This window comes from Meleagris gallopavo, chromosome 1, assembly GCF_000146605.3.
Source record: "Meleagris gallopavo isolate NT-WF06-2002-E0010 breed Aviagen turkey brand Nicholas breeding stock chromosome 1, Turkey_5.1, whole genome shotgun sequence".
In the NCBI taxonomy this organism is placed as follows: Eukaryota; Metazoa; Chordata; class Aves; order Galliformes; family Phasianidae; genus Meleagris; species Meleagris gallopavo.
The window spans coordinates 61,060,106-61,074,672 of NC_015011.2; the positions used below are offsets into that span (position 1 = coordinate 61,060,106).

Sequence of the window (14,567 nt, forward strand, 5' to 3'; positions counted from 1 at the left end):
CATACATGTCACCATAACTCAAATAGTTATTATTTGAGGATAGTAAGTCACTATTTTCAGTAAAGTTGTAACTTTTTTTTTTTTTTTTTTTTGGTTACGTTAATGTTTAAAACATACATATTTCTAGACTCTTAGCACTTACGTAATGACCTTTATTACTGCATGGCAACACACATGAAATACGGGAAATAGCAGTAGGAACCCGCAGGCTCTCAAACAATTTGCAGCATATATATGAATAGTTAAAATTATTAAATCTTTATTCCCTAAAGTAAGACATTTTTGATTATCCAATAATAGAGAACATTATTAGTCCATTAGTTACTTTGTGGTTTAGAAGTCTCAGAAGACCAGTGCAGCGTATGGGATCATACTAGATTTCAACCTTTTCATTTACTTCCAGTAGAGTCTAGGATAGACAATAACTGCAACTAAAGGCAGTAAGTTCAATGTTAAAGGTTTTCCCTAAGGAAAACCATTTGTGCAAATCACAGAAACTATTAGCAGTTTTGAATATTTCACCCTAAAAGGGGACACAAATTTCAGGTACTGAAAGCACAGGTTCTCTAAAGGTCAAAAAAAAAATTTGCTCTTACACCTTAGCATTCAACAAATAATCAAATCTCATTTATGTTCTCCTTTCAGGAATTACTGACAGAATTCAGTTCTTTCCAATCTTTAGAAAGTTCTGACAAGACATATATGCTTTCAAAAAACGACAGAGCATTCTGTCAAAAACATTAGTTTAACTTCAAGTAAAACTGTTTACAGAATAAAATGTTTTAAAATGTAGAGTTTGAGCAAATCAGCAATGCAGTATTATCAAAAAACAAAAGCTGAGATCTTAGAGATAGCAAATCTCACCTTAGTGTACTCATCTTTGGCCTTGGTAAGCATCCGTAAAATATCCACTTCTTTGTTATTAGCAGAATTTGTGATCATAGGGGACGCTCCTGTTCCAGTGCCCTGCTGTGCTTTGAATTGCTCTTGCTGAGTTAGGCTGAAAATAGGAAGTGAGAGGAGAACACACAAGACAAAAACAGTAAAATATATAAAGTTTCACTACAACTACTTTACAAGAATTAAAAAAAAAAAGTATTTTAATTCCCCCACCTCCCAAACTATATAACAATACAGTTAAAAATCTCTATTTAAATATCTATAATAAAGCATAATTTGACCACGTGCAAGAAACATTTTCTTCAATCTTGAATAGACTAGGTCATACCCTAAAATTTCCATAACTCAGTCACACTTTCCATACCCAGAAGGAGCAGGGAATGTATAATGTTATTCAGTTCTGGTAATGGAGGATGGCAAACACACACAAATCAGTCATTAACTACCAGCAAATGACCAATTTCCTGCCCCAGCTGTTTTATTATTATCGTAGAATGCTGAGAATTAAAACACACAGCCAATTGGCTGAATGACAGGTATTTTTTTTTAATCTATGTGCAACACCACTATTATAAACCACTACACGTGGTTTACAATAGCATGAATTCTCTGCAAACTAGTTTTTATTGTGGTAAATTACCAGTTTGAGAGTACCTAATCACCACCAACTGAAGCTTGAGCTAGTTAACTAAAATTAACTGTCAAAAAAATGGGTTTCCTAGGGTTCACTGCTTATTTCTGGAAATTCATCCCCATCAATTATTCCTTGGGTCATAACCAAGTCAGTTTAGAGCTGCAGAACATAGAGCAAAAAGCGAAAAAAAAAAAACCCAAACAAAACCCCACCACTGTTACAGTCAGTGTTTAACAATGTTTTGTCACTGCAAAATGTAAAGCAGCAGGCAGTTCTTTAAAAAGAGATGTAGGGGAAACATGACTAACTTCCCATCCAGTATTTTCTAACAAGTCCAATCTGAAACACAGTGGCAGAAGAATCAACGCACTTTGCTGTGGATTGAGATGTGCAAGGATGAGCCTTGTTTGGACTTGAACTGTAGGACACGAAAATGGCACCTGATACTTTGGCAATCAGAATTGATGTCACTTCTTCAGCATGCTTCTGGCTACAGAAACACGTTTGCTAACCAGGCTGTTAAGACTGGCATAGATGACACGAAAAGATTCACAGCTCTGATTATGTTTTCACATTGTGCCCTATTAGTATCTAATGATGTTGGCTTGACTGTATCAGTTTCTCATGGCTTTTCCGGGATGACAAGGATTGAGCTCTAAATCATTCCTCTTCCTATCCCTTACATGAACTGTGACACAATAGTAAGCCCAACCCTCTATACCACAGACAACTACTACATCTAAAGTGTCCATTCCTACACTGTCCCTTTCCTACATATACTCCACATTATACCTCTAAATAAAAAAAAAAAAGCAAAAGCAGATTATATACGTTGATAAAATCTGTAAGATTTCAGCTCCTTCCTCTTCCAAGCAAGCATGAGAACCTGTGGAAAGTAGTCTTAAGAAAGGAATCATTGCAAACAAGGCAGTCATTAGATCAAGCAGAGGGAAAACCAGAATGAGAGTCGTCAATCCTAGACAAATAGAAAAAGCAGTGACAGTGAAAAAAATAGCCACTATGTTGTTAGTTAAAAAGCTATCCATTATGTTGTAAGACTAATACAGTATTGTATGAAATTTTGATCTCCTGTTTCATTGCAGAATTAAGGTTGTTTAACACATAAAATATTCTTAATATGTATATAAGAGTTATGAATTCAAAGCTAATTAAAGCCTTTCTTTATAATCCTAAACCAAAGTGGATTCTTTACATACTGGTAAGAAAGAAAGAAACAAGAAATCAACCATGATGTAGAAAAAGGATAAAAACAATAAAGTGTATTACTGCAGCATTCCTTCATGATAGTCCATACTTACATTGATAAAAGAAGGAAATCTCCCCAAACTGAGAAATGCATTAACCCCTCCCAAAGAATACAACTGTATAAAACAGATATCTGAATCATCAAGAAACAATTCAGATGAACTTTTACACTTTGATGTAGCTAGAAACCTGCACTGCAAATTATGGAAAAAGTACTGCAATTATTTCTGAATATATAAAATGCAGGTGTGAGACATTTTTACTTGCAACAAATTCTATACGAGCAGGTTTTAAGTAGAAAGATACTAGACATCCTAGTAATGTAATGTGCATGTATGTACAGAAATACATACATAAAAAAAAGCACAAAGTCTTGTTTACCCGTCACTTACTTTTTCATGAGCTCTGCAATTCTTTGGCATTCTTCCTTATCATAAAACCAAATCCCATATATGGACACTGTAAATGCACATCAAACACAAACTATGAGCATCTTCTCAAACAGCATTTCTACCCGATAGCAGTTCTGCCTGCTAGATATTTAGAAGTGACCTGTAAGTTTTAGTTTCTATTTCTTTATTTCCCCTTCTATAAAAATGACACCTCAAATTCTCCAGCAAAATCAAAAAGGATCAGAAGGTGTACCTAAGAATGTACATTACAAGCTCTTGAACCCTGGTTACAGGCAAAGGTACCTCTGATCCTTTTCTTTGAAACACTAAAACAGAGGCTTGTCATTTTGCATTTTTTTCCCTTTAATAACTTGTCCTCATTGAATTTCCCAGTTGTCATATCATAATGATTAGATCCCAGGGGCTAAGTACTGCAGGCAGTGTTGCACAGAAATATATGCAAGACGTGTTCAGTTTTCAACAAGCATGGGGCTTATCTCACATACCGTCAAAGTTGTTATGGCAGTATGAACACATCTCTACTTCCTCGTGGATTTCCTGTAATTTTATCAACTAGTTTAACCCCCAAAAGTTATTATCTGTATCCAACATCAAGATTAGAAAATCTTTATCTAAATTCAGACTTCTGATTCTGGCTTCCACAAAAGTTAGTGCCTGCAGCTTTGCCCAGCAACAAGATTTGTGTGTACTAACAGTTCAAAAATGTACACTCTACTTAACCACCACCGTGGTAATAGCCATAATGGAGCTGTAGCTAGTGCAGCTTTCACAATCATCATAAACAAAGAGCTTTTTCCACCCACCACCTTATTATACAGTTCCTGTTAGCCTGGGAATAAATGTGTAACACTGTCCAGTCATATTCTTGTGAACAATCCATCCATATTTTTCAGTTTTAACCTCAGGCACAAATTTGCTGTGAGAAGGGATAGGAAGAAGCGCTTACAGGGTAAACACAAACCTTCCCCTCTGTACCCTGCAATCCCTCTGTAACCTTGTGAAATGTGTACATTCTCCTTATGCGAGATGGTAGCAAATAGGTAGCCACCTTGTTTCTCTTCTTCTTCCCCTCTTACTATACTGCAGCAAAAGTTTCCTTTAATCTAAGATAAGGCAATTTCTAGCATGCCTTCCAACGCAGTGGGGGCTAGATTCTATTTGCAAGGAAAGGAAGTGGATAGAGTATCTGTTTAAAAAGAATTACAACACCAACACCGATCATGCAATATTTCCTTGCATCGGAGGAATACAAAAGCAATCGCTCCTGCAGTTCCAAAGAACAAACCCATGACATATAAAGTATAAGTTAGCTTTGTTAATATTTGAAAAGAAACTGCATGTGCAGCTGTTTGCAAGACAGAAGTGTAGTACTTATCACCATTTCCCCTCCAATTTTCATCCACGTGTTGTCTTTTACACAGCTAAAAATAATTCAACTATTTAACACAGAAAAAAAAGTGGTGAAGCATTTAAAAAGCTATCCTGTAGACAGACAATAAGTACCTCTTATAATATGTATAGTCCTTTTCATGGCTAAATTTTCAGAAGTCTGATCATGATTTCTGTTATTCACCATAAAAATCACAGGTAACAATATGCCTCAGTGGTTCTAAGATCCACCTACAAATGTTCAACATACAAGCTGAAGAACCTGGATCATTACCTTATTGTAACATGGACATTAATATCAATATGCCTTTAAAATAGACATTATTACTTTAACATATGCCATCAATAACAAAAAAAGTAAAAAAGTAAACCTGTAAAAAAGTATGTGAATAATTAGCAATATACTGTCCTGTAATGCAAAACTACACATCTTTCTAACTCAACATACTGGAATATTTTTTTGATCTCTTAGTGTTGTCAATACCACAGCCATAATATTCAGTGCAACAGTGTAGTAGTTTGACAAGTCAAAATTGTTTTAATTAATCAAGATTCTTCTTTATTGTAAGAGAATCTCCAGTGTAGAACAGTACTGATAAAACACCACTGAATGTGCAAGATAGGTTGAACAGCTTCACTTTTTGGACAGTTGACCAAATATGTCAGAGGCTATTTATGAATATTTGATAAAATTGAAACTTGTCAGTCCTACAGAAATACTGCAGTATTTCTGGTCATTACAAGTTTAAAGGCTGGAATCAACAGCAGACACAAGCTGGTTTACTTCACTCAATTTGGAGACCAACACAAGTGAACTGTCTGATTACTCCTAAGTAATGGCCCTCGAGATTTTATAGAGTGACAGCTAATAGTTTGAAATACAACTCATAACAAATGCACAACCATTTCAGATTACAGCATAAGGATACTAATTATCTTTAAACTGGCCCACCAAAGCAAGCCACCAATGCAACAGTAAGTCACATTTTAAGCCAAGCTTTAAGCCAGTATATGGCAGATACATATACCTGCCTTCACCATCGAATCACTCTTGATGCAGAATATCATCCCCTCCATACTGGTATACACACAAAGGCACACACAATTTCTCACCTCAATCAAAAGGTACTTGCAACCCAGACAAAGAAGCACCACTGTAAGAAACTTGAGACAGAAAACCCACATCTGCTGAGCATACAACTTTCCCATTCAGCAGCAAGATCTTCCAGAAGCAGGGAATCCTCTTTTTCTCCCTTCCACACTTGTTCCATCAGTCCAGACAGAACAGATGAATACCTCAGAAGTACACTGAGAAAGAATCATGCAGGTGCTCCATTTGTTGCAGCACAATGTACTCTAAATGCTTTCATGCATGGGAGAACATTTAAGGACATTTAACATTTAATACTTTGGTGGTGATCTGAGATACTACGTACCCCAAATATGCTAACTCATGTTTTCATACTGGGTGCTCATCACCTCAGCTAACCATGGTATAAATTCATACAGTTCATCCTGCTATACTTACAGAAACAAAAATGGAAATGAAAGAAGTAAAAACATCTACTGATGATCATGTTCTTCATTAATGATGAACACAAAATGGCAAGCTTTTCTAATATGTATGACAACGCATGAAAATCCATGACTAGCAAAAGAAACTGAGATGATTACGAACTACAACTGTCAAGCTAGGAACCTGGAATGCTCTCCACTAACAAAAAAGATAAACAGACATACAGTGCAAATTTCACTGCAGGCTTTCTACTAGCATGAAAACACTGTTTCATTGGGATTAAAACTAAAGAGATTATTTTCTTATTCACCCTCCATCTTATCAGACTGTTTGATGAAACAGAAATCCAGATCTAAATATAATCTGTAGAGTGGTAATGGTAATTTTGCTAAAACGTTCACATCTTACAAGTGAATCAATAAATGGTAGAAACACAAAGCAAATTCTTCCACTGCAGCATAAAAGAAGAAATATTATGTCACTTTTAGGCCCAGCTTCAGCTATCAAGTTATCAAGTTACCGTAAAAAACAGACAAAGAAAGGACAAATCAAAATCAAGTATCTTTTGTCCCCCAAGCGGGCAGGGCACGTTAAAAGTAGCTAACAAAAGACCAACAATGAGAGACTTTTATACTGACAAGATAGCATACATTTAGTCATCCACATTCAACAGCTCCCAACTCACTGGATTTACTAAAAGAAATGAGATTTAATAATGAATTGATTACAGAAAGGTGAAAAGAGGCACCAAAGTTGTAACACTGTTAGCAAAATTAAGTAGTACTAGAAAGATACAATACAGCTATCAAATCAACAAAATATAGTTAATATTGAACTAGAATAAATAGGTTAGTTAAATTATCCAACTGAAAGCATAATTAAGGAATATTGATCTTTAGAATTTCTGAATTTTAAAAAGGTAGATTTCTTCTTCTAGTACATATTCAAATACTGCATCATCAATTTTGCTATACCTACTGCAAAAAAGACCTAGCTGTAGGTTATACAATCAATGAGTTCCTAACTTAAAACATGACTTAAGACATTTTACTCTAAGGCAAATGCAATCCCTTTACCTACAATAGAGTATTTATGATTACAATATAGCCACATGATGTTCAGTGCACTTTGCTCAGGCTCAAGTACAGGAGACTTGGCCCATTCAAGCTCAACATCCTGTTCCACGGGATAAAGCAAAACAGGATTGCAACAAAGGAAAGAGGATTTAAAATATCTGCAGTAAAGTCAGCTGCACTCTGTCTTTGAAAGCTGAATACCATCTCTGACGCCATCCCTCAGATATTATGCAATGGTACGCAAGTTGTGAAATGTCATCATAAGTGGCTGTTACTGAGCGTGTATGCTTCACATTCAGTTCTTGATGTGAGATCCTAAACCTGAGTGTAAGATCTGAGGGCATGACCTGCAAAAACACCAGCTACTTACAAACGCAGCTGAAGTCTGTAGGAAGTGGTTCTGAACACATGAATGATAAATATATTGGAAAAACTGCACCAGAATAATTTAAAGTCACACGCTGCATTTAATGGATCTCTGTGATTTTAACCACTATGCCCCATGATCCCAAAATAGATAAAATCTATGTAAAATAGAAAAAATAATACTTCTAATCTACCAAAGTGCAACAAGTTATCAGCTATTATATTGATGAGCGTCACAGACAACAGCAAAAGAAAAATAACCAATAGTTCTATCCCTACTACAGAACTTCCACAGCAGATGACAAAGCAAGGAGCCCACATGTAAGTAATGAAGAAAAAACAGAATTCTGAGTAGCCACTCCACATGAATATCGTTCAGACTGTTCGATGACTGAAGCAAGTCTTTACTGCAAAAGATTTTGATCACAGAATTTTAAATTCCGTGAGTAAAAAAGGGAGATTGCACCAACAACCTTAACCTCAGTATTTGTTAGTTTAGGAAAGTTCATTTTTGTAGCTTTTTAAATGCAATATTTTGTTTAGCTTGAACAAAATTCTAAGAAAAAAAATCATCACATAATATCATTTTGACAATGATGTGGCATATAAACAGGATTGCACCTCTCAGGTCTCATTTCTTTCCACTATAGAAAGCAATACAAAACATATATAAAACAAATGTGTTTGTTTCTTAACACTGGAAATAGAGATTAGATATATCTCATTGTTTCTGGAAATTCTCAGAAATCAACATTTTTATGGCATCCCAAGCACAAAAATGCCAAGAAACTGAAGCAGAACAAGAATTTTCAATCAACATAAAACTGTGTTTTGATATGAGCTTAACTTCAGTTCCTAGAAAACTGGGGCAAGAAACATATCTGTCAAAGTACTGAATGCTTGCTCTTTCATTTAAAGGCTGATAATGTCCCTGGTTCCAGAATCTGGGTGACTTTTATACAGACAAGGAAAGGAATGGTATTTGCTGTACAAACCCAAGGATATTTCACAGAATTACAAGGGTTGGAAGGGACCTCTGAAGATAATCAGTCCAACCCCCTGTTAATTCATGTTCCCTACAACAGGTTCCAAAGGAAAACATCCAGGTGGGTTTTGAATATCTTCAGAGAAGACTCCACAACCTCTCTGAGCAGCCTGTTCCAGTGCTCTGTCACCCTCAAAATAAGTATTCCCTTGTGTTCAGATAGAACTTCCAGTATTCCAATTTGTGCCCGTTGCCCCCTGCTCTGTCGCTGGGCATCACTGAAAAGAGCCTGGCCTCATCCACTTGACTCCTGACCATTAGATATTTATAACTGTTGATAACACAGTCCTGCTAGCAAGGGGGCTGGGGAGCACAAAAACAGGGAGGGACAGAACCAGGACAGCTGGTTAGAGAATGGAGAGTGACTGGTAACACTAAAAGTCAAGAACAGGTTCCCAACCATCATCTGCTTATACCTTAAACACTTTTTTTTTTAATGGACTTTTAAATGTTCCTATAACCTTCCACCAATCATGCAATTTGGCTGACCAACTCACAGATGTCCAGATACAGTGCCACAAAATATTCTGATGGTTATAAAATCATATCTGCTCTACTCTACGGAGACAGCCTGACTTCAGGCAGATTTTTAATCAAATATATTGGAAAATAAAAGAAAGCAAAACAATACAAAGCAAAAAACAACCAAAAACCCCCATCGATTCTAGCAAACAAAAGAATGACTGACTACAACATCCCTTAAATAGTTTCAAAACTAAAATTATGCTAGCTTTGTAGGAAACTTTAAATCCCATTGCTCCATTTATTCCCATAAAGCTCAGCAGATGCAAGAGTTCATCAGCGGCTTCTTCACTGTTTGAAAAAGATCCCATACTTGATTTGCAACATTTACCTTAAAATTGTGTTCTTATGATGCAACAATTTTGGTCATGACACAGGAATAGAATCTACATTATGATCCATCTGGCCCACTGCACTTTTTTTCCACTTGCATCCCCTGTCATTGCAACATCATTTCCAAGTAATTTTTAAATCATGATGATTCACGACACTGAAATTAAGGCAGGAAGTCTGTCTCTAGGGCCAGGCTATCAATTTATTAAATAAGAAGTTGTTCTTAATAAATCCTTTATTGTTCTTATAAATTGCTCTTCAGCAACAAGTGGTTTGCATTACTTTTTCACAAGACTTCTGAAACATTGAAGGGAATGGAGCTCCACTGCTTTTTGTAATGGAAATAATTACAGAGTCTCATTCAAGGAGCATATATGCTATGGGAAGAGATGTTAAGACAAACACATGGTGGTTGAAAGTATCATTCTGTTTTTATACAGAAATATGATAGACATTGACTTTGAAAAATTAAGCAAAGAAGTTTTTCGCAAGGCTAAAAAGTCTGTCCCAAAATTCTAAGTCAACAAAAGCAAACTTCCTGTGAAAAAAAGAATCCTATCAGAGGATGGCTTAGTTGAAAAGAAGTTTAACTCCTCAACATCTAAAACTATGACTTCTACTAGCTTAGCAGTGCCCTATTATCTAGGCTAACTTCCCACTACAAATCATTAAAAAGGTCTTCAGTGCACAGTGAAATGAAGTCAGGCCCTCATCTACATGAATGATCAGAACAGCACACAAAATGCAACTACACAAATCGACGCTGAATATATATCTGTAACTTCTACGAGCAGAAAAGCTTACAATAACGTAACATCACCATAAGTAAAAGAGAGGAAATTAGAAATTAGGCTCTCCTCTTGATTCTTTGTACAGAATCATGCCCAGCAGTAGCTAAGAGCAATGAGAAAACTCTCCAATCAAGGAGAAGGTTATGACACTGCTTTTCCATCCAGAAGAAAGCTTGTTTATATTTCAAAGAATACAAAGGAGTTCTGCCCTTGCCTTTTCAATGTCTTGTCTTTATATTTCCATCCTGCTTTCCGCTAGGTTAAGGAAAGTGGCAACTGCTGATGAGTATCCAGGGACTCAGTCCTGTTACAATAAAGCTTTCTCCACTGTAAATAACATACACAGCGGTGTGATAGAGACACAGATGGATCTGAATATTCATTTATGATTTAGGCAAACAGAAAAATACATTTCCAATGTTCATCTCTGATGTACCTGTCATGGGTCAAAGTAAATCTTTATTTCCAGAGCTACAGTCGAGTTCAAGGGCAAGTTGCTTTCCAAAGTATGCTGATGTTATTTATACATATCTTTTTTTCCCTCAATAAAAAAGAACAAAGAATATTTTAACTTTAAAAAGGTGTTCAATAGCATATTATTTCTTTTCCCTGAAGCCTGAATATATACTACTGATCAGACTGACGACCCCAAATGACTGAAAATGTGTTTGCTAATCTGAAAGATCTTAAAATGTTAATTTGCAACAACAAAAGTCTAAGCTGTTTGAATACATATACACATTTGTTCTTGTAACAACTGACATCTAAAAATATCATAATACGACCAAGTTTCTTTTTAAAATTCATCTCCTCATTTGTACATTTTGTACATGCCACCATTTTAGGGGCAAGCAACTTCCTCATTTTTCCTACACTCTCTCTTAATTTCTGAAATACAAAAACCATTTAGAAATAAGTAACTAAAAAGTGAACTACTCTTTTTGACATTCCAAATATTCATATTTACAGCACCTCTTAAATATTTGCTTTTGCTGATTTTTCACAGCCTGTTAACATGTTATATTCAACACAATAACAATAGTCTCTCTTTCTCTATGGCAATTCCTTTTGCTTTAGTCAGCTGTGACACTGACTTAAATAACACCTTCTCTTCTGTACTGCTGTTACAAATTTTTAAATACATCTGACTCACATATGACTGCTCCATTTTTATTTGTTCAAAATGGAAGGATCATTACATCTTATCATTTTTAATTTAATTTTTAATTTATTTAATTTTAATAATTTAAATTTTAATTTAAAAAAAAGTGTTTAAAGCATACCTTATGATCTATTTTTTTCTTGGGAAAGTTGCAACTTCGTAGTTTCTTTCATAAAGACACAAATGCCATCTCTCTGAACTACCTTATTGTTTCTTTATTTTACCAAATACATGCACATCTTTTAAAAACAATTCTAACTACTGAAGTTAATTGTGCAGATTACCATAGCAATTCAGTGACTTTTCTACTTTCTTCCAACACAAATGTAGGTTCTCGTACAGTGGGAAAAACAACGTACTTCTGAGATCAAGTTTGTTACGACAGAAATAATTTAAACTGTTAAACTTGTTTCAAGCATGTAGTCCAACAGGTGAAAGCATCACAAATTATCAAATTAATTTTATATTAGCAGCTAGATATTTCAAAATACTGAAGCAGCACTGCGGTATATACCCTACAATTTATGAGTAGCTGAGTACAGAATTTAGAGGTACTGAAACTGTAGTTGTGCACTGGGTGATTTTCATTACAGCAACGGCAAATTTCATACAGAAAGTGAAAGTGCATCATTTGACTTTGCTTCAGAAGTATTACATCACGTGCACGGTCCTTTTGGAATAAAACATTCATAATCATCTTTTGCTTCCGCATTCTGTCCCCTCCTGCTTTTAACTCTTAGTGTCCACCTAAACCATCCTTAACTTTGTTTTCTGTACAATAAAGACATAGAAAAAGTTAACGAGAGAGAAGCCAGGAAAAACATAAAAACACCACAAAAGGAGAGAGATGTCAATTAAAAAAGAAATAAAGCACTGTAAGCAGGTACTTTAAATAAAAATACACTATTAGTTCTTTTCTAATTATGAAAACCTGTCTAGTAAGAGATGCTACACATTCCTGTGTAAAGGATTTAGTACTGTATGTCGTAAAGCAAATAAACCTGAAATTTTACAGAAAGGCAGTTTGTTTGGCAAAGAGAAAAAAATTGGTGGAATTCATCAAACTTAAAATCTATATCCTGTCTAAGACAATGAGCAGCACCAGATGATTCACAGGAAGAACCTTTATAGTTCCTCTGTTGTTGACTTCTGACCCAAAGCATGTGTCTTGCATCACTTTTTTTTCTTCCTGGCTACAGGATCTCTGGCTGCTTTTATTCATATAAATAATCTCTCTGCTATGCAAAAGGATTACTGCAAGAGGCTCTAAAAGGCTTAGGAGTACATACGACCAAAATAATGAAGCCAGCAGGTACAAGCCACATTTTTGGTGAAGACTGATTAAAAAAATATTTTATTCCATTGAGATTTTGTATTTTATCAAATTTTACCATGACAAGTTCTGCACTGCAAAATCAACAAAGGAGCTGCAACCATAATCATTAAAGTAGAGCAGATACCAAATACTAAGCCCAACACACTTAGTAGTTTGTATGCCACTTTGACAAAAAAGCAGCACTGCATTTGCAGCCTTAGTGGAATTCCACTGGAACAGTAACACCGGCTTTCTGTATGTAACACATTCCTTGTCCTTTAAAGGGTATGCTATCTTATACTTGCAAAGGATTTCTTTTTCTCCTCCTGCAATTGAAAAATATTGCTTATTTCTGATTTAAGGCTTGTTTTGACGAAGACCGAGCTGATGAGGCACTCAAGAGCTTGTATTAAATCAGTAATAGACAGAAGTGGGCAGCTTGTATATGCACTGTGGGATACACTTGTTCCTATATTTATCTTTCATGTTTTGAGAGAAGGTTACAAATATTTTTATATATATACACACACATATAAAAGAGCGAGAGCGAGCAAGCTCACATTCCAAGAGAAGTTTTCTGGCTATGTCAGGACTGAAGTCCACCCCTTGCTAGACAAACCTATTTTTTTCAAACACAAGAGGATATTATCAGAGAAGTCCGTGCTGATATACAGAAACCAGAGATCGCCATGGCTCGGTGAGGTGACGAGCTGACGGGTGGATGGCGCCCATTATCTCCACTTCTCAGTCCTGAAAAAGTTTTCCTGAAAAACCACAAGGGGAGGAGAAGGCACCAACAGAACATAAGGAACACAATACAAGAAAAGAATTAGGAGTGACGAGCAAGGAAGGGAAGAAGAGCGCGTTAGATATTGCGGAGGCTTCAGGGAGCTAAAAAAGTAGTTTTTAGATGAAAAGACCAAGTTGTCAGTAGCTCTGGTTTTTGGTTTTTAACTTCTTCACAAGGCTATTACATAAAATAACTGCATTAGGAAACAATCGTCTAAAAGGAATTTACCTCCTTTACACTGGGAAAATATACTCAAGCTCAGTGGTTTCAACGCTCCTTGGAATTTTAAAACATGTTTCAAGCCTTTGTTCGGCAAGCGTACCAACCGCTATCCAGCCACCAGCAAGGGGAATCTGAAACGAAGTACAAGGGGAAGCTGGTGCATGAAACTCAGCTCAACTGCTTCTACATCAAACCTGGAGGTAAGGGAGAAATTCAGATTTGTGTGCATGCAAACCGTACTGGTATCTATCTGCTTGGATAAGTATTCCCATTCTACATACATAGAACAGTCTGTATGATGTACGAAATAACACTAGTAATGTCAGTAAATAGTTGGGGATAAGGTACTGAAAATGCCTGTGTGTGTGACCAAGACTTAGGGAATTTTGGTAATTGTTTCATCTGTGGAGTTGAGCAGGCAGCTTCTCTTGCTAACATACTGTCTTTTGAGCATCTGTTGAAAGTTGCTTTTTCACTTCCGCTTTCACACTGAAGCAAAAACTAAAGGAACAAGAAAGGCACGCAGGTATGAGGAACAAGAGAGTAAACAGGCTAAGAGATTTAGAACATACAAAAGCTTAAAATATTAAATAGATACCTATTGTGTAAAGGGAGTGAACTCTATAGATACAGATGCCTATTGTGTAAGGGAGTGAACTCTAAAAACCAACTAGTTCTACAATATTTTCAATTGCACAATGCACTTACACTGGCCTGGAAACATCCAGTATTTTATGCTGTACAAGGTGGCGAGTACGAAAGACAGGGTGTATAGGTAGTCATGTGAAGATAACTCCCTCTAAAAGTAAAAAAAAAAAAAAAAAAAA

The 14,567-nt window shown here is 35.8% G+C and overlaps 1 long non-coding RNA gene across 1 annotated transcript; it reads right to left on the minus strand.

Moving 5' to 3' along the window:
- Window positions 1-810: 810 nt before the first annotated feature.
- Window positions 811-9,597, minus strand: LOC109368150. Its single transcript, XR_002115910.2, has 3 exons — window positions 9,459-9,597; window positions 3,193-3,259; window positions 811-1,000 (listed from the first exon to the last, which is right to left on the minus strand). It is a non-coding gene; the product is annotated as an uncharacterized LOC109368150 (long non-coding RNA).
- Between the last annotated feature and the right edge of the window lie 4,970 nt (window positions 9,598-14,567).